Genomic DNA, 24,427 nt, shown 5'->3' with positions numbered 1-24,427 from the left:
CCAAATACTGCATTTCAGACTCCTTTGTTGACTATTATAGCTACTCCATTTCTTCTAAGGGATTCTTGCCCACAGTAGTAGATATAATGGTCATCTGAGTTAAACTCACCCATTCCAGTCCATTTTTGTTCGCTGATTCCTAAAATGTCAATGTTCACTCTTGCCATCTCCCGTTTGACCACTTTCAATTTGCCTTGGTTCATGAACCTAACATTCCAGGTTCCTATGTAATATTGCTCTTTACAGCATCAGACTTTACTTCCATCACCCGGCACATCCACAACTGGGTGTTCTGTTTGCTTTGGCTCCATCTCTTCATTCTTTCTGGAGTTATTTCTCCACTGATCTCCAGTAGCATATGGGCATCTATCGACCTGGGGAGTTCATCTTTCAGTGTCATATCTTTTTGCCTTTTCATACTGTTCATGGAGTTCTCAATGCAAGAATACTGAAGTGGTTTGCCATTCCCTTCTCCAGTGGACCACATTTTGTCAGAACTCTCCACCATGACCTGTCCATCTTGGGTGGCCCTACAAGGCATGGCTCATAGTTTCATTGAGTTAGACAAGGCTGTGGTCCATATGATAAGATTGGCTAGTTTTCTGTGATCATGGTTTCAGTCTGTCTGCCCTCTGATGGAGAAAGATAAGAGGCTTATGGAAGCTTCCTGATGGGAGAGACAGACTGAGGGGAAAACCGGGTCTTGTTCTGATTGGTGGGACCATGCTCAGTAAATCTTTAATTCAATTTTCTTCTGATAGGCAGGGCTGTGTTCCCTCCCTGTTGTTTGACCTGAGGCCAAACTATGATGGAGGTAATGAAGATAATGGCGATGTCCTTGAAAAGGTCCCATGCATGCACTGCTGTGTGCCCCCAACCCTGCAGCAGGCCACTGCTGACCCACGTTTCTGCTGGAGACTCCTGGACACTCATGGACAAGTCTGGGTCAGTCTCTTGTGGGGTCACTGCTCTTTCTCCTGGGTCCTGGTGCTCACAAGGTTTTGTTTGTGCCCCCCAAGAGTCTGTTTTCCCAGTCCTGTGTAAGTTCTGGCAGCTCTATGATGGGGTTAATGGTATATGCCTCCTCCAATAGGAAGTCTACTGCTCCCAAAGCCTCTGTCCCTGCAGCAGTCCACTACTGACCCATACTTCCACAGAAGACACTCAAATACAGTTCTGGCTAAGTGTCTGTGGGGTCTCTGGGTCTTGGTGCACACAAGGTTTGTTTGAGCTCTCCAAGTGTCTCTGGTGGGTATGGGGTTTGATTTTAAACATGATTTCACCCCTCCTACCACCTTGCCGGAGCTTCTCCTTTGCCCTGGGACATGGGGTATCTTTTTTTGGTGGGATCAACTTTTTTTGGTGGCTCAGATCATCAGCTCCTTATTGCAAAATTCAGACTTAATTTGAAAAATGTATGGAAAAGCACTAGACCAGGTATACTCTAAATCAAATCCTTTATGATTATACAGTGGAAGTGACAAATAGATTCCAGGGGTTACATCTGATAAACAGAGTGTTTGAAGAACCATGGACAGAAATTCATAACATTGTACAGGAGGCAGTGACCAAAACCATCCCCAAGAAAAAGAAATGCAAAAAGGCAAAATAGTTGTCTGAGGAGACATTACAAATAGCTGAGGAAAGAAGAGAAGTGAAAGGCAAAGGAGAAAAGGAAAGATATAACCAACTGAATGCAGAGTTCCAATGAAAAGCAAGGTGAGATAAGAAAGCCTTCTTAAGTGAAAAATGCAAAGAAATAGAGGAAAACAACAGAATGGGAAAGATTAGAGATCTCTTCAGGAAAAACAGAACTATCAAGGGAACATTTCATGCAAAGATGGGCACAATAAAGGACAGAAACAGTAAGGACCTAACAGAAGCAGAAGAGATTAAAAAGAGGTGGCAAGAATAAACAGAACAACTGTATGAAAAATATAACCACAATGGTGTGTGGTCACGCACCTAGAGTCAGACATCCTCTAATGTGAAGTTAAGTGTGTGTCAGGAGGTATTACTACAAACAATGCTAGTGGAGGTGATGGAATTCCAGCTGAGCTATTTCAAATCCTAAAAAATGATGCTGTTAAAGTACTGTACCAAATATGCCAGCAAATTTGGCAAACTCAACAGTGGCCACAGGACTGGAAAAGGTCAGTTTTCATTCAAATACCAAATAGGGCAAAGCAAAGAATGTTCATACTACTGCACAATTGGGCTCATATCACATGCTAACAAGGTAATGCTCAAAATCTTTCAAGCCAGGCTTCAATAGTACATGAACCAAGAGCTTCCAAATGTACCTGCTGGATTTAGAAAAGGCAGAAGAATCAGAGATCAAATTGGCAACATCCATTGGATCATAGAACAGGAGAATTTCAGAAAAACATCTACTTTTCCTTCATTGACTATGCAAAGCCTTTGTGTGGATCACAAGAAATGGTGGAAAATTCTTAAAGAGATGGGAATACCAGATCACCTTACCTGTCTCCTGAGAAACCTGTATGCACGTCAAGAAGCAATGATTAGAACTGGACATGGAAAAATGGACTGGTTTAAAATTGGGAAAGGGTACATCAAGGCTGCATATTGTCACCCTGCTTATTTCACTTCGATGTAGAGTATATCATGTGAAATGCCAGGCTGGATGAATCAGAAGCTGGAATCAAGGTTGCCAGGAGAAACATCAATAACCTCAGATATGCCATTCTTTGGCAGAAAGTGAAGAGGAACCAAAGAGCCTCTTGATGAAAGTGAAAGAGGAGAGTGAAAAGGCTGGCTTAAAACCTGACATTCAGAAACCTAAGATCATGGCATCTGGTCTTATCACCTAACGGCAAATAGATGGGGAAAAATGGAAACAGTGACAGACTTTATTTTCTCAGGCTCAAAAATCACTGTGGACAGTGATTGAAGCCATGAAATTAAAAGATGCTTGCTTCTTGGAAGAAAAGCTATGACAAACCTAGACAGTGTATTAAAAAGCAGAGACATCACCTTGTCAACAAAGATCCATCTAGTCAAAGCTTTGGTTTTTCCAGTAGTCATGTGTGGATGTGAGAGTTGGACTATAAATAAGCCTGGGTACTGAAGATGCTTTCAAACTGTGATGCTAGAGAAGACTCCTGAGAGTTCCTTGAACAGCAAGGAGATCAAACCTGTCTATTCTAATAGAAATCAACCCTGAATTTCATTGAAAGGACTGATGCTGAAGCTGAAGCTCCAATACTCTGGCCACCTGATGCGAAGAGTCGACTCATTGGAAAAGACCCTGATGCTGGCAAAGATTGAGGGCATGAGGAGAAGGGGACGACAGAGGATGAGATGGTTGGATGGCATCATCGACTGAATGGACATGAATTTGAGCAAACTCTGGGAGATAGTGAAGGACAGGGAAGCCTGGCGTGCTGCAGTCCATGGAGTCACAAGAGCCAGACACTGAGTGACTGAACAACAAGAAGAAAGGTATTTCCTGTTCCCAATTTCCTCACGGCTAGTCAACCCTAGTATCATCACAACTGCATTATTTTAGATCTGAAATGCTCTTAAAGTATTTTAAAGCCGCATCTGAAAACCCAGCTGCCTCTAGAAGGAGACATTACTGTAAGCTGTTAGCAGCTAACACTTTATGAGGAATTAAATAGATACTTTTGGCAGTAACCTTAAGAAGGATATGACAAAGATTTGCTCCAGATGGTCTCAGTTTATACCTATTGTCCTAATATCATTATTTAATAACACCTTCATTTACTCTCAAATGTGTTACAATTTGAGAGATACATTACGTGGTCATCTTAGCCATAACATTTTTTCCTCATATTATACATTTGAATTTACCAAGTTCAACACTGTTAAGGTTGATTAGTTCTTTCTAGACTTTATGCTCACCATTTAGAAGGCTCCCAATAAGTGGACAGTGTTGCCAGCATGTGACTTCATGAGAAAACTTTCAGGCAGATGGGGATTGGTGGATATAATCTAGAACACAGGCAATACTTGTGATGTAATATTTGTTAAACTGAAAAGTTTAAATACTAACTAATCACTCAGAAAGGTTCATAAGTTTAAAGGCTATGGTGCAGAATGAGGTTTAAAAACACTGCTACTATAAACTTGCTTAGATCCCAACCGCTATATTATACTTCTGCATTTATTTGTTTAGCACAATGAGACTTTTGTCCCTCCTTAGAAAGTTAGACCTTTCACAGTAAAAGCAGCATGGAAACATCTTAAAATATCACTCAATAGGTTTTCGCTTCTTGGTCCTAGACCAGGGTTTCTCAACCTAAGCATTATTTTTTTTTCCCCCCACGCCGAAACTTTTTTATTATAATTTTGAAAGAAAACAATTAGAATACGTACTTCAAAATCTGCAAAATGAGCATTAGATTGATTGTAATCCTGGTTTAAAAATATAAGTATAAAAAGTGGAATACTAGATTATTGGAAATAATAGGAAGATACTTATGTAACCTTTGTGCTGAGGAAAATTTTTAAAGTTAGAAAAAAAAACTCAGAATTCAGAATTAAAAAGAAAATATATTTAGTTTTTAAGATAAAAGATTCTATTTTTAAAAGAAATAAAGAAAAAGTCTCAAAGCAATATTTGAAGCACAGTACAGCTCTGAAAACCTTAGGAAAAAATTAATTAAAAGAAAAGAACAACTACATATCAATAAACTAAGCATTCTTGACATTGTAGGGAGCCATCCTGCACATTGAAGGATGTTTAGCAGCATCTCTGGTGTCTACCCACTAGATGCCAGAAGTACTAATCTCTATTTGTGACCATCAAAAATGTCTCCAGATATTGTCAAATGTTTCCTAGAGGACACAATCAACCTTAACTGAGCACCACTAGCCTAGACCTTCTTATGGTTAAGCCTAGATCCCAATAACTATGATTTCTTCTTCTGAAGAAAGACAGGTGGTATGGAAAACGAAAGTCATTGCTCAACTATAAGTTTCCAACTAGGATTTTGAAAGTCCATATGGAGACAACAATCTTGCAATTCAGCCTTCTAAAGAGAAAAATGGTTATTCTCAGAACTGTAAAAAGCTGTTTTTATATTTCAATAACCAAACTTGGAGGACTCACCATAAAATAAATCATAGAACTGAGATTGCAAGTTATAACATAAGGAAACTTCCCACCCCATAGGAAAAAGATAAGCTTTCTAGAAGTGAGAAGGAAAGGAATGGGGACAGAGGGAAGGAAAGGAATCGAGAATCAATTCTCTTGTCTTGACCCACAGAATCGAAACCCTCACATGGCGCTGCAGTGGGGAAGACCCTAGGTCCGTTTAGGGAAATAAAAGAACATCTAAGGCTTCTGCCTTTGCTTCCCTAGCCATAGCCTAGGGAGACTACAAGCCTCAAGGAGTAGCCCTGAAGCCCCTGCTGCTTCTTATAATATGGTGTAAAAGCTATGGAGTAGCTAAGACTAAAATTGGAGGCAAGGCAGGTGGGCTTGAGGGCAGTCTTGCAGTAGCTTGTACACTCATACAGGATGTGGAGAAAGAATCGGAGGCTTCCTCAGTCCCCATTGGGAGAAGGGGACCATAGAAATACTAAAAGAATGATTAATGAGTCAAAAGTGCATGCGTACATGCTAAGTCACTAAGTTGTGTCCAACTCTTTATGACCCTATGGACTATAGCCTGCCAGGCTCCCCTGTTCATGGGATTCTCCATGCAAGAATACTGGAGTGTGTTGCCATTCCCTTCTCCAGGAGATATTCCCGACACAGGGATTGAACACACATCTCTTATGTCTCCTACCTTGCAGGCAGTTTCTTTACCACTAGCGCCACCTGGGAAGCCCAATGAGTCAGAAAAGGAGGAGCCAAAGCACTGGGACCTCCTGACTGAAAAGGGGCTGGCAACATCTAAGGTCCTCAGCAGCAAGTTGAATACAAAATGCCCAAAAGACAAGGTGGTCTGATATAATACTTTCTTTTTTTTTTTTTTTTTTTTTTGATATAATACTTTCTGGGGAAAAAAAAAAATCACTGTATGGATCTGAGCAAAGTTGAACTCTGCAATATAAAGGAAAGAAGAACCATTTGCTTTGTGACTGTTAAATTTCTGCTGCTTCATATTCTTGGATATTACAAGATAAAAAAATCATGAGTGGCCTTCTCAGTAGGCCCTCATTTAGATTTCAGAACCTCCCAAGTACTTGTCCTGCATCTTTTTTGTACAGAGAAAAAAACTGCTTTCAGTTCCATGTAAGTCTTTTCTGCTTTCACTGTTTCAGTTGCATAAAGAAAAATTTCCACATCACAATTCCACATGCTTACCTAGGCTGCTGCTGCTGCTGCTGCTGCTAAGTCACTTCAGTCGTGTCCGACTCTGTGCAACCCCATAGACGGCAGCCCACCAGGCTCCCTCATCCCTGGGATTCTCCAAGCAAGAACACTGGAGTGGGTTGCCATTTCCTTCTCCAATGCATGAAAGTGAAAAGTGAAAGTGAAGTTGTGCCTGACTCTTAGCAACCCCATGGACTGCAGCCCGTCAGGCTCCTCCGTCCATGGGATTTTCCAGGCAAGAGTACTGGAGTGGGGTGACATTACCTTCTCCACTACCTAGGCTGCTGCAGCTAAGTCACTTCAGTCGTGTCCGACTCTTTGCAACCCCACGGACCACAGCCCACTAGGCTCCTCTGTCCATGGGATTTTCCAGGCAAGAGTACTGGAGTGGGATGCCATTGCCCTCTCTGATTTACCTAGGCTGCTGCTGCTGCTGCTGCTGCTAAGTCACTTCAGTCGTGTCCGACTCTGTGCAACCCCATAGACGGCAGCCCACCAGGCTCCCTCATCCCTGGGATTCTCCAGGCAAGAACACTGGAGTGGGTTGCCATTTCCTTCTCCAATGCATGAAAGTGAAAAGTGAAAGTGAAGTCGCTCAGTCGTGTCTGACCCTCAGCAACCCCATGGACTGCAGCCTACCAGGCTCCTCCATCCATGGGATTTTCCAGGCAGGAGTACTGGAGTGGGGTGCCATTGCCCTCTCCTATTTACCTAGGCTAGATGCCCCCAAATGTCTACAAATGAAGCCCCATGATTGTGCTTTCTTGTCAAATCTCTCCACCTGTTTTCCCTCCTATCTAATTTCCCTGTTCTTTAGAACATACATCTGTATAAAAGCTTAATTTGCCATAGGCTGCTCAAAATCATCCTTGAAAGATCCCAGCATTTTTTATCAGCTTTAGAATTTGACTTCTGCCACCAACTTCTTACAGAAAGCCACACCTTTCTTCTTCCCTAGGACATTTCATTTTATACAATAAACAGTAAATACATGCTTGAATATGCACAGAACTTTCCTGGCCAGATAGAAACTTTTTAACAGCCCTTAGGGAACCTGAACTTGGGTTGAATAAACTTTCTACCTGCCAGGCTAAATAAATTCCCAATGTGTATCTTATTAGGCAGAGGTTTTGGAGGGAACCACTTGTGCTAGAAGTAGCAAGTAACAGAAGGAGAAGAGAAGAGCTAGAGGAGGATAAATATGGGGAAACCTCAAACCCTGCAAGTTGAGGGTACATCCCTTAGTGGTCTCTTCACAGTTAACTGAATTCACTTAGCCACATCAGCCTCCTGCTCTGCTTAGATCATACAGCCTGACTGGAATGGCTTCCTTTCTTCTTTCTATCTAATAAATCCTTCAAAGCCTGACTTAAGCATTAGTTCTTCTGGGAAGCCTGCCTTTCCTCCTTTATTCTCACAAATCTCTCCTTTCTCTGAAATTCTGCAACACTTACTGTCACTTGGCACTTAGCATAAATTGTCTTCTATCAGATCCTGTACTTTCATCTTTATCAGTTATTTAATTTATCCTGGAAACTCCTTAAGAGGAAAGCATAATGTGTACTGTTTATGCATATTGTCCACAGCAGACCCACAGCAAGCAATCTATAATGATGCATTCACCAACTAATTGAACAGGGGCCTTGGCACAGAAATAGAATGTCAGGTGGCCATGCTCCCTACAAAAGCTCTGTTTTTAAACCCTTAGCAAAGCTGTGGTACATATACACAATGGAGTATTACTCAGCCATTAAAACGAATACATTTGAATCAGTTCTAATGAGGTGGATGAAACTGGAGCCTATTATACAGAGTGAAGTAAGCCAGAAAGAAAAACACCAATACAGTATACTAACGCATATATATGAAATTTAGAAAGATGGTAACAATAACCCTGTATGCAAGACAGCAAAAGAGACACAGATGTATAGAACAGTCTTTTGGACTCTGTGGGAGAGGGAGAGGGTGGGATGATTTGGGAGAATGGCATTGAAACATGTATAATATCATATATGAAATGAATCACCAGTCCAGGTTCGATGCAGGATACAGGATGCTTGGGGCTGGTGCACTGGGATGACCCAAAGGGATGGTATGGGGAGGGAGGAGGGAGTGGGGTTCAAGATGGGGAACACATGTACACCCGTGGCAGATGCATGTTGATGTATGGCAAAACCAATACAATATTGTAAAGTAATTAGCCTCCAATTAAAATAGATAAATTTATATTAAAAAAATAAACCCTTAGCAGAGGATTTTGCCCATGGTAGAGTCTTAATAAACACTTACCCCATTTTTAAAAGTTCTCTCTAAGAGAGGCCTGGTCCAGCAAGAACCTGCCTTTAGGCTTTGAAACCCTGTCTATATTACATAATAAAAAAAAAGTCAATATTGATTGAGAATATGTGCTAGGCACTATTATAAGTGCTTTATATGAATCATATAATCTTATTCATCTCAGCCTTAAGAGATAGGTGATAAAGTTCATTTTACAGATGAGGAAATTGAAGCATAATGAAGTTAAATAACTTGTCCAAGGTCACACAGCTAGTAAGTATGTACAGGAGCTGCATGAAGTCTGACTCCAAAGTATGTTCTTTTAACCACTATGCTATGATATGGAAGCAGAAACACAATAGCTACAAATAAATTTTGGGTTCCTTCAGTGTTTAACTGTGATTCTCTGATTACTCAGACAGGTTCTGGCAGGACATTTACAGGCAAACCAGTTTTAGCCAATGACCCATAACAGATAACTCAAATTTAGATAGCTATTGTAGCAAATATTTATTGCTATGTAACAAGCCACCTCAAAATTTAGTAACAAAAAGCAACCATTTAATTGTGTCCACAAATACTGGAAATCCGAATTTGGGGCTGAACTTAACAGAGTGATGCTTCTGCTGGATTCTCTTGGGCCACTCATGTGGCTATAGCTATCGGATAGCTGGGTTGGATAGTCTAAGACACCCTTCTTCATATGTGTGGCAGTGGGTACTGCCTATGAGCTGAGCTTCTCAATGTGGTCACTTATCCTCAAAATCTCTCATCCTCAAAGTCTGGTCTTCTTCTTATAGTGGTAAAAGAGTTCCCTGAGCAAGAGAAACAACCACACATCACAAAGATTTTTCAAGCTTCTGTTTGTGTCACATTTGCTAATATTCTAGTGGCCAAAGCAAGTTACTTAGCCAAGTATCAATATGAGAAAGAACCATAAAAGTGCATAGATCCCAGGAGACATGACTCATTAGGGACAATTACTTTAACAATCTGCCGCAGCTGTTATTCAGAATTCAGGCAGGCACATCCAGTGGCTGGCACAATTGTTTGTTTATTTTCCCATCCTGTCTGGGTTCCTCATGAAAAGCTATTCAAATGTCTTTCAAAAACAATGCCTAGCAGAAAGTGGGAGAAGGCCCTGAGGCTATAGTCAGGTCTACCTCTGGCCTGCTTGTGACATCAAATGCCAACAAAAAGGAAAGGGAACTTAAGTACATCTTTCTAAGTGAAAGAAGCCCACCTGGAAAGGCTACTTACTGTATTATTTCAATATAACATACTGGAAAAAGCAAAACTATGGGGATGATAAAAAGATCAGTGGTTGCCAGGGATTGAAGGTGGAGGGAGGGATGAATAGGTGGAGCACAAGGGATTTTTAGGGCAATGAAATTATTTTGTATGATATTGTAATGTTGGATACACAGCATTGTGCATTTGTCAAAACCCATGGAACTCTATATAACACAAAGTGTGAACTTAATGTAAACTATGGATTTCAGTTGATAATAATGTATCAATATAGGTTCGTCTAGTCAAGGCTATGGTTTTTCCTGTGGTCATGTATGGATGTGAGAGTTGGACTGTGAAGAAGGCTGAGCACCGAAGAATTGATGCTTTTGAACTGTGGTGTTGGAGAAGACTCTTGAGAGTCTCTTGGACTGCAAGGAGATCCAACCAGTCCATTCTGAAGGAGATCAGCCCTGGGAGTTCTTTGGAAGGAATGATGCTAAAGCTGAAACTCCAGTACTTTGGCCACCTCATGCGAAGGGTTGACTCATTGGAAAAGACTCTGATGCTGGGAGGAATTGGGGGCAGGAAGAGAAGGGGACGACAGAGGATGAGATGGCTGGATGGCATCACTGACTCAATGGACGTGAGTCTGAGTGAACTCCAGGAGTTGGTGATGGACAGGGAGGCCTGGCATGCTGCGATTCATGGGGTTGCAGAGAGTCGGACATGGCTGAGCGACTGATCTGATCTGATCTGATTGGTTCATCAATTGTAACAAGTGACCACACTGATGCAATACTACTAAACCTTTAAAAAGATGTGACAACATAGATAAACCTAGGGGACATTATGCTAGGTGAAATATGCCAGACACAGGGAGACCAACACCACATGATTTCACTTACATGTAGAATCTTTTTTTAAAAAGTCATACTTACAGTGACATATAGTAGAAGGGTGATTACCAGAGTCTCAGGTGTGGGGAGGAAGAGGAGATAGTGATCAAAGGGCACAAACTTTCAATTATAAGATGAGTAAGTGCTGGAGACCTAATGTACAACATGGTAATTATAGCTAGTAATACAGTAATATACACTTAAAAATTGCTAAAAGAGTAGATCTCAAGTGTTCCCATGATAAACACACACAATTGTAACGATGGGAGGTGATGCATGTGCTAATTAATCTGATTGCCATAATCATCTTGCAATGTATACACATATTAAAACATCACATTGCATGCCTTAAACATATACAATTTTATTTGTCAAAAAAATAAGAAAAAGAGAAACTGTTGGGGAGATGTAAGCAGGAACTCTCCACACTATAGGCTCAACTTTTCTATAAACCTAAATCTGTTCTAAAAATAGTCTATTGGTTAAAAAGAAGAGAACAAATGTAGGGGAATTCCCTGACTGCTTTCACTCCCATGGCCTAGGTTCAATCCCTAGTCAGGGAATCAAGAGCCTGCAAGCCACAAGACTAAAAAAAAAAAAAAACACAGATGTAAAAAAAGAGAGAGAGGGAACTATCGTAGACTTGTATTGATAGCTAACTCCCAATAAACTACTCTTCCCAGTGTTTATGCCCATGGGTAGTTCTCAATATTAACTCTGGGCTTAACTACATGATTTGTTTTTGCCAATAGAATATCAGCAAGCATGATACAAATAAAGGCTTGTCTTCTTGGAATGTTCCTTTCTGGAGCCCAGCCTGTAACAAAGCCTAGGCTAATCCTACTGGAGAAAGAAAGAGGCTATTTAGAAAGGCCCTGAGGGACTTCCCTGGTGGTCCAGTGGTTAATACCCCGAGTTTCCACTGCAGGGGGCACAGGAGGGTCTTAAAAGATAAGACATCACACAAAGAGAGAAAAGACATGAAGGAGAATCTCCCAACTTGAACACCAGCTGAACTCAGACATAAGAATGATTCCAACAAATATCACGGGAAAAGAACCACCCAGACAACCCCCAATATCATAAGTAGAATAAATTGTTGTTTTTTAAAACCAAAAAGTTTTGGGGTACTGTGTAGTAATAGATAACTGAAACAGGAAGATTTAAAAAAAAAAAAAAAGCTTTTAAAAAACTGAGCTATTCAGAAGGAAAAACACCAATACAGTATACTAACGCATATATATGGAATTTAGAAAGATGGTAACAATAACCCTGTATACGAGACAGCAAAAGAGACACTGACGTATAGAACAGTCTTATGGACTCTGTGGGAGAGGGAGAGGGTGGGAAGATTTGGGAGAATGGCATTGAAACATGTAAAATATCATGTATGAAACGAGATGCCAGTCCAGGTTCAATGCACGATACTGGATGCTTGGGGCTGGTGCACTGGGACAACCCAGAGGGATGGTGTGGGGAGGGAGGAGGGAGGGGGGTTCAGGATGGGGAACACATGTATACCCGTGGTGGATTCATTTTGATGTTTGGCAGAACTAATACAATTATGTAAAGTTTGAGAATAGAATAAAATTAATTAAAAAAAAAACTGAGCTATTGATAACACTTACAAAACAATATTATGGTGGATATAAGCACAGAATTGTGTCTTAGATGTCTTCACTGTGTGAAACTAACTTCAGTGAACAAAGAAGAAAGCAAGATATTGGCCTCATTAGCAAGCAATATTTTTAACAGCAATCCCTTACATTGATATAAATGACTTACAGATAGCAAGGTGATTTCCTATAAATTCCATATTCTAACAGTGAAGTCTTGGAGACCAGAATAAGAATTTTGGAACTGAGGCAATATAAGGCCATAACTTATTCTTGAGTAAGAATGATATGATGAAAATCATATTTGACAATAATTCTTCTAGTATCAATATATAGGATCATTTGGAGCAAAGAATCTTGGAGTCCATGAAGAAAACCAAGTTGTATAGCAAGTGGAAAATATCAAGATAAGTTATGATAAGAATCTGAGAGATGTGGCCGAAAAGAGATTCATCAGATCAGATCAGATCAGTCGCTCAGTCGTGTCTGACTCTTTGCGACCCCATGAATCGCAGCACGCCAGGCCTCCCTGTCCATCACCAACTCCCAGAGTGCACTGAGAGTCAGATACGATGAAAGAAAAAAGTCAAAAGTGGCTTTGTGTTATTGCTGCTATAAGAAATGACCACAGACTTGGTGAATTAAAACAACATATATTTATTATCTTACAGTTGTGTAGGTAAAAATTCTGATGTGGGTCTCACTGGGTTAAAATAAAGATATAAACCAGCTGCATTTCTTTTTGGAGGTCTAGGTGAGAATTCTTTTCTTGCCCTTTTCACCTTTTAGAAGCCACCCACATTCCATGCCTTATGACCCTCTTCCTCCACCTTCAAAGCCAGCAGCATTGCTTCTCTGTGAACTTCTAGTCCCACTTGCCTGTAACTCTCCCCCTGCCTTCCTCTTCCACTTTTAAGGACCCTTGTGATTATATTGGGCCCACCAGATAATCCAGAAGACTCTCTCCATCTAAAGACCATTTGAATAGTAATCTTAATTTCTTAACTTCAGCAACCTTAATTCTTTTTCACGTATCTTAACATATTCAAAGCTTCTGAGATTAGGGAACAAACATCTACAGGGGTTTGGAGGAACTATTCTACTTAACACGAGCTTCAGGGGTTAGAACTTGGGAGGTCACAGGATGGTAAGTGCCATTGATGATGACAGAGATGATGGGAAGAATTCATTTTGATAGGAATACAACAAAGTTGTGCCAAATTAAGTGGAGTGTCCAAATAGTAATGGCACCCAGAGCTGTTGGTCTTGAGGATCTAGATCCCCAAAAAACAGCATGATCAGGGACATGAGCTTAGGGAGACTTACACCTGGAGGTAGTCTGAAAGCCCTTGAGCCACTGATCCTTTCGTCATTTTAGAAAGAGAATAAATAACACAAGGATGAGAAGCTTAAAAAGGAAGTGCCCTCGTCATCTCTTATCTATGGGTAAACACTCACCCTATGAAGACCTGAAAGGAAACAAGGGAAGTCCTAGAGAGGCCTGAAGATGGTTCCACAAAATTCCAGAGGAGACAATTTAGCTGGTCCCCTCAACCACATCTGTAGCCCAGATGTGCCATATAACCAGAGTACATGCCCACACCAAAAAGCCAACATTATGTACTCCACAAGGTCTGTGGCCAGTGTAAAAATATGGAGGAACCTGTCCACATGACTAACCAACTTTGTTATTTGTGTCACATCAAAGCCAGAGCCTCAACAAATTACTACTCTCTGAGGTCATTTAATTATGATTAAGTGAACTATGAACCAGTGTAAATGGCATTTTATACTCTAGTGAATTAAGATATGAGATGTAGCTGAAGTGAATAAGATTTATGGCCCAAATTCATGCAACCTTACAGTAATTTCATGACACTTTTACTATGAGGCAAGCAATGCCAGCTCTTGAAATAATTAAAAGTACATACCAATTCCAAGACTGGGCTTCAGTCATTTATGGGAAGCCAGGAGACAGAATGAGGAGCAGGTTTCTTTGTGACCAATTTACTCTGGATAGCAGGAGCTGTTTCTTTTACCTGCAGCAAAAGTCTTAATTAGGGTGAGAAGACTGCCCCTGAGCAGGCCATCCAGGCTCCAGGGGATCAAACCACACCACACATCTCCAGAAGCCAGATTCCTCCCCAAATGAATCAGTCCCTCTCCAAATGAGAAATGCTTCATAGACAAGTAGCTTTTCAATTCCCTAGGCTCATATACCACTGCCCTCTGCAGATCCCTTTGTGACCTTGAGATTACCTTAGTCTTGGTTACCATCCACAGAAGCAAGGAATCACTGTCCACAGATCCCAAGGGAACTGGCAGAGCTGGAGAGGGGTCAGCCAGAATATGTCTCATTTATCTTGGGTACTTTTTCCCCATTGCCAGCTATCTCTTACGCTCTGGCACTTCTGCTTTTTCCAGTTTATGCATCAATTGGCATTTTCCTGAATTCTGATTTTGTATTCTATCTCAGGGATTCTGATCATACCTCTCCCATTCAATGAAGGGGGTCCCATGGACAGAACCCAGAGCCAGTCATAAGGGAAGACCTCCATTACCTTCAGTTTCTCATATTTCTAATTTAAGAAACTTTAGGTGTGAGGATGAACATTTATTTGCCATCGTAATCAATTAAATTCAACTATGAAACAAAATCTTCTCCTTGCAGCTCCTGACATTCAGGACAGTGCCTCATTTTATCAGGCATAGAGAAAATAGAGGGATGAGGAAAGTGTTGCTAACCTCTAACTCTTGAATAAAACAATGTATTTTTATTTATCAAGCCAGATGAGTTGTAGAATTTACTATTGCAATATTCTCCTAACAAATTTCCACATTTTCAATCTTGCCCTTACTCTAATCCAGTCTCTTGTAAACTGAATAATTTTCCTAAACAATAAATCAGTTCAAGTCACTTTCTTCCTAAAACCTTTCAGTGGACCATTGCCTATTAGACAAAATCTGTACTCCTTTTCATAGTCAACAGCAGAGCTTCCCAATCAGTGTCCCCGAAATGGATTATAAGTGTACCCAGATATTGATCACCTCAGCCTAGCAGAGAGACCTAGGGTAACTGAGCCCTAGAGACTTTGGCCTTAGGAAGAGAAGTCTTTCAAATCATGAGAAAGATTGAAGAGTTAGCTCCTAAATGCACACACACATACACACACACACACACAAGTTCACATTCATATTATTTTTCATGATACATGAATGTATGGATGCTTACTGTATAGACTAATAGAACATTATAGTGCATCATAATCACCAAGAAAACAAACTGAAATCCAGATTTACAGATGCTACCACAGAGATACAGTAAATCTGGAACTCTTCATTTTTTATTAATTTTTATTGGAGTACAGTTGTTTTACAATGTTGTGTTAATTTCTGTTGTACAGCAAAGCAAATCATCTATATGTTTAAATATATTCCCTCTTTTTTGGATTTCCTTCCCATTTAGGGTCACCACAGAGCACTGAGCATAGTTCTTTGAACTATATAATACAGTAGGCTCTCAGTAGTTATCTATTTGATATATAGCATCAATACTGCATGTGTGTCACTCCCAAGCTCTCAATTCATTCAGCTCCCCACCCCCACAAGGACCCTTCAGTTTTTTAAGAAGCAGTCCATGTAACTGTGATGCAAATGGTTTGTGGATCACACTTCGAGAATTACAGCCTACTCTAGTTATACTGGACCATATCATAATTCTCCAAATGTATGTCTTCTCTTCCTTGTTTTTGCTCAAACTGTTCCCTGTGCCTGGGATGCCTGTCATGCTTCTGATCACCTAGCTAACCCTCATTTATTCTCCAGGCCTGTGCTTAAACCTCGTTTCCCGTGGAAAGCTTTCCCAGATTCACAAGGCATATTGGGTGTCTCTCATATATTCTCTCTGAGCCCCCATACTTCTCTTACAGAATTTAAATAATTACCTACCATAAAGGTAAGGGTCACGTCAATGTTGTTTATCATTTTATCCCTAACACACTCTAGCATATGGCCAAGTTTATTATAGGCATTCAGTAAACAATCGAATGAATGCCTTATCTTGAATACAGGTCACAAAGGAAATTTAACTACAATTGGTCATTTCAAATCTAGGTGTGATAACCTCTATCAGCTTCAAAATGGAGTAAGTCACCCATCTAGTTCTACACTAAGAGAGCCAGGAACCCAACCCTACCCCATTTCCTAGTTAATATGAGCATTCCTTATGCTCTGAAGCAAAACTGCCACTGCTTCCAAAAATTTCTTCTATGGCTTATCACTTATAAGGTCCATGTTTATACTAAAAGACATTCCTTGTCATCCCTGACAGTTTCTCATTCACCGGCATCTTGACAATGGCTTTAATTGTCCAATAAACCTCAGAATATTTTTTCTTCTGGCTTCCTTTCTGAATGGTTTTCTACTATCCCAATTAGGGATAATATATGACTTTCATCTAACCAAAGTGTTACAAAGCATTCCTCAGGCCCTGTCACCCTACCTGCTTAGAAGGATGCTAGTTTTAGGGCAACTTGGTTTAGGACAACTAGACCCAAGACATTCTTACTTTTAACATTGAAAGTCCCCCATCTGCCATTTCCCCTACTTTTAGCCCCTGGTAACCACCATTGTAGTCTTTGGTTCTGTGAGTTTGACTTTTTTAGATCCCACATATAAGTAATATAGTATTCACTTTTCCATGTCTGATTTACTTCACACATAATGTCTTCCAGGTCCATTTGTTTGTCACAAATAGAAGAATTTCTTTCTTTCTCATAGCTGAATAAAATTCGATTTATAGTTATACCACATTTTCTTTACTCATTCATGAATTCATGGACACTTGGACTGTGGGTCAAAGAGTGAAAATGTTCTGTTATAAAGTGAATAAGTTCTGAGGATCTAACGTAGAGCACGGTGATTTTACAGGCGTATCTTGTTTTATTGACCTTTGCTTTACTGTGCTTCACAGATACTGTATTTTTCACTCACTGTGAAAAATATGGCAACCCTGCATCCAAGCAAGTATATCGGCGCCATTTCTCCAAAAGCATTTGCTCATTTCATGTCTGTCATATTATCAAAATAATTCTCTCGATATTTCAAACTTTTTCATTATTATTATATTGATCATGGTTATCTGATCAGTGATCTTTGATGTTACTATTGTAATTGCTTTGGAGCACCACAGACCATGCCCATATAAGATGGTGAAGTTAATAATCAATAAATGTTGTGTGTGTTCTGACTGCTCAACCAACCAGCCATTCCTTCATCTCTCTCACTCTACTCAGGCCTCTCTATTCCCTGAGAGACAAAAATTTGCAATTAAGCTAATTAACAACATTACAATGGCTTCGAAGTGTTCAAGTAAAAGGAAGAGTCACACTTTTCTCTCCAGGGGATCTTCCCGATCCAGGAATCAAACCCAGGTCTCCTGCATTGCAGGCAGATTCTTTACAATCTGAGCCACCAGGAAAGCTCCCTAGTGGGGTAAAGCTCCACACTTTACTCATTTTAAATCAAAACCTAGAAATGATTAAGCACATTGACAGTAATTTCAAAATGTTACTATTCTTGGTCACCCAAGAGCTCGGGTGGAAATGTACAATGAGATTAATGTTGTTTTACTTTAATTTTTTTGCATTTTTAATTTATTTTTTAACTGAAGGATAATTGCTTTACAGAATTGTGTTGGTTTCTCAAAACACCAGCAACAATCAACCATAGGTATACACATGTCCCTTCCCTCTTAAACCTCCTTCACCATCCCACCCTTCTAGGTTGTTACAGAACCCATTTGAGTTCCCTGAGTCATACGGAAAATTCCCATCTGCTATTTTACATATGGTAATGTAATTTCCCACGTTACTCTCTATATACATCCCACCTTCTCCTTCTTCCCCACTCTCCCATGTCCATAAGTCTGTTCTCTATCTCTGTGTCTTCATTCCTGCCCTGCAAATAATTTTATCAGTACCACCTTTCTAGATTCCATATATATGTGCTAGTAAATGGTATTTGTTTTTCTCTTTCTGACTTACTTCACTCTGTATAATAGGCTCTAGATTCATCCACCTTATTAGAACCTCATTAGAACTCTTTATCCATTCATCTGTTGATGGACATCTAGGTTGCTTCCATGTTCTACCTATTGTAAATAGTACTGCAATGAGCATTGGGGTACATGTGTTTTTTTCAGTTTTGGTTTCCTCTGGGTATATGCCTAGTAGTGGAATTGCTGTGTCCATGGACAGAGGAGCCTGGTAGGCTGCAGTCCATGAGGTCACTAAGAGTCAGACACTATTGGGCGACTTCACTTGCACTTTTCATTTTCATTCATTGGAGAAGGAAATGGCAACCCACTCCAGTATTCTTGCCTGGAGAATCCCAGGGACAGGGGAGCCTGGTGGGCTGCTGTCTCTGGGGTCACACAGAGTCGGACACGACTGAAGTGACTTAGCAGCAGCAGCAGCATGGTGGTTTGGACTGTGGCTCAGATCATGAACTCCGTATTGACAAATTCAGACTTGAATTAAAGAAAGTAGGGAAAACCATTAGACCATTCACGTATGACCTAAATCATATCCCTTATGATATACAGTGGAAGTGAGACATAGATTTAAGGGACTAGATCTGATAGATAGAGTGCCTGATGAACAATGGATGGAGTTTCATGACATTGTACAGGAAACAGGAATAAAGACCATCCCCATGGAAAACAAATGCAAAAAAGCAAAATGGCTATCTGGGGAGGCCTTACAAGTAGCTGTGAAAAGAAGAGAAGTGAAAAGCAAAGGAGGAAAGGAAAGATATAAGCATCTGAATGCAGAGTTCCAAAGAATAGCAAGGAGAGATAAGAAAGCCTTCCTCAGCGATCAATGCAAAGAAATAGAGGGAAACAACAGAATGGGAAAGACTAGAGATCTCTTCAAGAAAATTAGAGATACCAAGGGAACATTTCATGCAAAGATGGACTCGATAAAGGACAGAAATGGTATGGACCTAACAGAAGCAGAAGATATTAAGAACAGGTGGCAAGAATACACAGAAGAACTGTACAAAAAAGATCTTCACCACCCAGATAATCACGATGGTGTGATCATTCACCTAGAGCCAGACACCCTGAAATGTGAAGTCAAGGGGGCATTAGGAAGTATCACTATGAACAAAGCTAGTGGAGGTGATGGAATTCCAGCTGAGCTATTTCAAATCCCAAAAGATGATGCTGTGAAAGTGCTGTACTCAATATGCCAGCAAATTTGGAAAACTCAGCAGTGGCCACAGGACTGGAAAAGGTCAGTTTTCATTCCAATCCCAAAGAAAGGCAATGCCAAAGAATGCTCAAACTACCACACAATTGCACTCATCTCACACGCTAGTAAAATAATGCTCAAAATTCTCCAAGTCAGGCTTCAGCAATACGTGAACCATGAACTTCCAAATGTTCAAGCTGGTTTTAGAAAAGGCAGAGGAACAAGAGACCAAATTGCCAACATCCACTGGATCATGGAAAAAGCAAAAGAGTCCCAGAAAAACATCTATTTCTGCTTTATTGACTATGCCAAAGCCTTTGACTGTGTGGATCACAATAAACTGTGGAAAATCCTGAAAGAGATGGGAATACCAGACCACCTGACCTGCCTCTTGAGAAACCTGCATGCAGGTCAGAAAGTAACAGTTAGAACTGGACATGGAACAACAGACTGGTTCCAAATAGGAAAAGGAGTACATCAAGTCTGTATATTGTCACCTTGCTTATTTAACTTATATGCAGAATACATCATGAGAAATGCTGGGCTGGAAGAAGCACAAGCTGGAATCAAGATTTCCGGGAGAATATCAATAACCTCAGATATGCAGATGACAGCACCCTTATGGCAGAAAGTGAAGAGGAACTAAAAAGCCTCTTGATGAAAGTGAAAGAGGAGAGTGAAAATGTTGGCTTAAAGCTCAACATTCAGAAAACTAAGATTGTGGCATCTGGCCCCATCACTTCATGGGAAATAGATGGGGAAACAGTGGAAACAGTGTCAGACTTTACTTTTTTGGGCTTCAAAATCACTGCAGAGTTGATTGTAGCCATGAAAATAAAAGACGCTTACTCCTTGGAAGAAAAGTTATGACCAACCTGATAGCATATTCAGAAGCAGAGACATTACTTTGCCAACAAAGGTCCGTCTAGCCAAGGCTATGATTTTTCCAGTAGTCATGTATGGATGCGAGATTTGGACTGTGAAGAAAGCTGAGCTCCAAAGAACTGATGCTTTTGAACTGTGGTGTTGGAGAAGACTCTTGAGTGTCCCTTGGACTGCAAGGAGATCCAACCAGTCCATTCTAAAGGAGATCAGTCCTGGGTTTTCATTGGAAGGACTGATGCTAAAGCTGAAACTCCAATACCTTGGCCACCTGATGCGAAGAGTTGACTCATTGGAAAAGACTCTGATGCTGGGAGGGATTGGGGGCAGGAGGAGAAGAGGATGGCAGAGGATGACATGGCTGGATGGAATCACCCACTCAATGCACATGAGTTTGGGTAAACTCCAAGAGTTGGTGATGGACAGGGAGGCCAGGCGTGCTGCGATTCATGGGGCCGCAAAGAGTCGGACACGACTGAGCGACTGAACTGACTGAACTGACTGAACTGATGGTGGTTTTACTCCTAGTTTTTTAAAGGAATCTCCATACTGTCTTCTATATTGGCTGTATCAATTCACATTCCTACCAACAATGCAAGAGGGTTCCCTTTTCTCCACATCCTCTCCAGTGTTTATGTTTGTAGACTTTTTGATGATGGCCATTCTGACCAGTGTGAGGTGATATCTTATTGTAGTTTTGATTTGCATTTCTCTAACAATGAGTGATGTTGAACATCTTTTCATGTATTTGTTAGGCATCTGTATGTCTTCTTTGGAGAAATGTGTTTTAAAAACAGAAATATAGACCAGTGGAACAAGATAGAAAGCCCAGAGACAAACCCACACACCTATTGCTACCTTATTTTTGACAAAGAAGGCAAGAATATACAATGGGGCAAAGACAGCTTCTTCAATAAGTGGTGCTGGGAAAACTGGGCAGGTACATGTAAAAGAATGAAATTAGAACACTTCCTATCACCATACACAAAGATAAACTCAAAATGGATTAAAGACCTAAATGTAAGACCAGAATCTATAAAACTCTTAGAGGAAAACACAGGCAGAATGCTCTGTAACATAAATCACAACAAGATCCTCTATGACCTACCTCCTAGAGTAATGGAAATAAAAACAAAAATAAACAAGTGGTATCTAATTAAACTTAAAATCTTTTGCACAGCAAAAGAAACTAGAAATAAGGTGAAAAGGCAGTCCTCAGAATGGGAAAAGGTAATAGCAAATGAAATAACAACTGACAAAGGATTAATTTCCAAAATATACAAGCAGCTCACACCAGTCAATATCAGAAAAACAAACAACCCAATCAAAAAGTGCAAAAAAGACCTAAACAGACATTTCTCCAAAAAAGACATACAGATGGCTAACAAACACATGAAAAGATGCTCAATGTTACTCATTAGAGAAATGCGAATCAAAACTACAGTGAGATATCACAGTCAGAATGTTCATCATCAAAAAGTCTACAAACAATAAATGTTGTTTTTAAATTGCTAACACATCATCCATTCTGCAACCCATGGATCAAGGAGTCATTTCAATTGTTAAGTCTTATTATTTGAGAAGTACATTTTGTAAGGCTACAGATGCCATAGATAGTGATTCCTCTGGTGGATCTGGGCAGTCAATTGAAAACTTCCTGGAAAGGATTTATTATTCTAGGTACCATTAAGAACATTCATGAGTCATGGGAAGGCATAAAAATATCAACATTAACAGGAGTTGGGAAGAAGTTGATTCCAACCTTCATGGACAACTTTGAGGGTTCAAGTCTTCAGTGGAGGAAGTCACATCAACTGCAGTGGAAATAGCAAAAGAACTAGAATTAGAAATGCAGCCTGACATAAGTATATTTCTTACTGATTTGCATTGTTGTATGGCAGAAACAAGTACAATATTGTAAAGCAATTTTCCCTCAATTAAAAAGAAGTGGAGTCTGAGGATGTGATTGAATTGCTGCAATCTCATGATTAAACTTTAATAGATGGGGAGTTGCTTCTCATGGATGACCAGAAAGTGGTTTCTTGAGATGAAATCTGTTCCTGGTGAAGACTGTGGAAATGACAACAGGTGGTTTAGAAAATTACATAAACTTAGTTGATAAATCCAAGGCAAGGTTTGAGAGAATTGACTCTAATTTTGAAAGAAGTTCTACCATGAGTAAAATGCTATCAAATAGCATTACATGACACACAGAAATCTTTCATGAAAGGAAGAGTCAGTTGATGCAGTGAAGTTTATTGTTGTCTTATTTTAAGAAATTGCCACAGGCACCCCAACCATCAGCCATCAGCCCCAACCACCACTCTGATCAATCATTAACCATCAACATGGAGGCAAGCTCCTCCACCAGCGAAAAGATTACAACACTTCAGCAAGATGATAGTTAGAATCCTGAGTGATATTTTTTTTTTGGCTGTACCACGTGGCTTACAGACTAAAAGGTTTCTGAATAGCAAGGGAGACCATCAACAAAATGAAAAGGCAACCTACTGAATGGTAGAAAATAATTGCAAATCATATATCTGACAAGGGGGCTAATATCCAAAACACATTTTAAAACTCATACAACTCAATATTTTTAAAAACTGATTAAGAAAAAGACAGAAGTTCTAAGTAGGCATTTTTCCAAAAAAGCAAACAGATGGCCAACAAGTTCATGAAAAGATGTTCTACATTATTAATGATCAAGGAAATGTTAATCAAAGTCACAATGAGATATCACTTCACACCTTTTGGAATGACTATTATCAAAAAGAAGAAATAGCACTGTTAGCAAGGATCTGGATAAAAGGAAACCCTTGTCCACTTGCTGGTGGGAATGTAAATTGGTGCAACCACTACAAAAAAAAAAAACAACAGTATGGAGTTTCTTCAAAATATTAAAAATAGAGCTACCATATGATCCAGCAATTTCAGTTTGGATATTTATTTGAAAACCGTAATTTAAAAGATATCTGCAAGGTCTTAAGATATAGAGTTGTCTGCTGCCTCCTGACCTAAGTGAGATTGATGTTGAGTTGAATTCTGATGATGAGATCGTATAAGACAGCTCTGAACTTAACTTAGGGTAAAGAAGATGAGATCTTTACAAAGACAGAGATCTCAGATATTCCTACAGATGGACCAAACACTGAAGCAAAGGCAAATGTAAATGCACATGAAAAGTGTCCCTCTGGAATTCCCTTAAATAGTGGAATAAATTTCAAGAATTGCATAAAATGCATTCTGAACAGAAAAACCTCAACTTAAAGATCAGGAAAGAAAAAAAGAAAACACTCCAGAAAAAGCAAATTAAAGAATGAAGAGTCTCGTAATGAATAGTCTTCAAGTGAAATCCAGTGGAAGGGACTTAGTCTTTTGGAGTCAATGAGAGGTTTGACCTCCACTGTTGAAATAAAGTTGAAAATTTGGGCCTTGAAAAGAGCATAGACCAGGTTGTGGAAGCGTGGAACATTGAGAAGGCCGAGAAACTCAACAACCAGCTAGCTACTCTAGAGCTTGGTGTAAAAATTGCCAAAGTAATTGCCTGCCACAACTTTGTAAAAGCCAAAAAGGATGCTGAAAATTCACAGCTTTTGTGAAAAAAAAACTTGCCTGGAGATTTGATGCAAAGAAGAGGTGGGAAACCAAAAGCAACATGGGATATACGTGACTTGCCAGAGTTCTTCAACAACTTTGAGACTTTACTTGAGTCTTCAATTGCTTGATTTACTGAGAAGATTTTCCTGCTTATGCCAACTATGTCAGGAAATTGATGGAAACATAAAAAAAAAGCATAAAACTTGGGAGCTGATTATCAAATCATTTTTCATTCTTTTTCTAAAGAGTTCATCCCATTGAAGTGAATGAAATGGAATATTCAGTTATTTGTACAAGTAATCTAAGCATACATACAGGGGAAAAAGGATTTTTTAATTTATTTATATAGACCTCCAG

General features: G+C 39.9%; 1 pseudogene; it reads left to right on the top strand.

Annotated features, from left to right (window-relative positions):
• LOC133242604 (protein FAM204A-like) overlaps positions 1 to 24,208 on the top strand; it is an 84,495-nt pseudogene extending 60,287 nt beyond the window's left edge.
• The last annotated feature ends 219 nt before the right edge of the window (positions 24,209 to 24,427 follow it).

This window comes from Bos javanicus, chromosome X (assembly GCF_032452875.1).
Source record: "Bos javanicus breed banteng chromosome X, ARS-OSU_banteng_1.0, whole genome shotgun sequence".
Classification (NCBI taxonomy): Eukaryota; Metazoa; Chordata; class Mammalia; order Artiodactyla; family Bovidae; genus Bos; species Bos javanicus.
The sequence above is the reverse complement of the archived record's forward strand: the minus strand, read 5'-3'. Positions and strand labels throughout refer to the sequence as shown.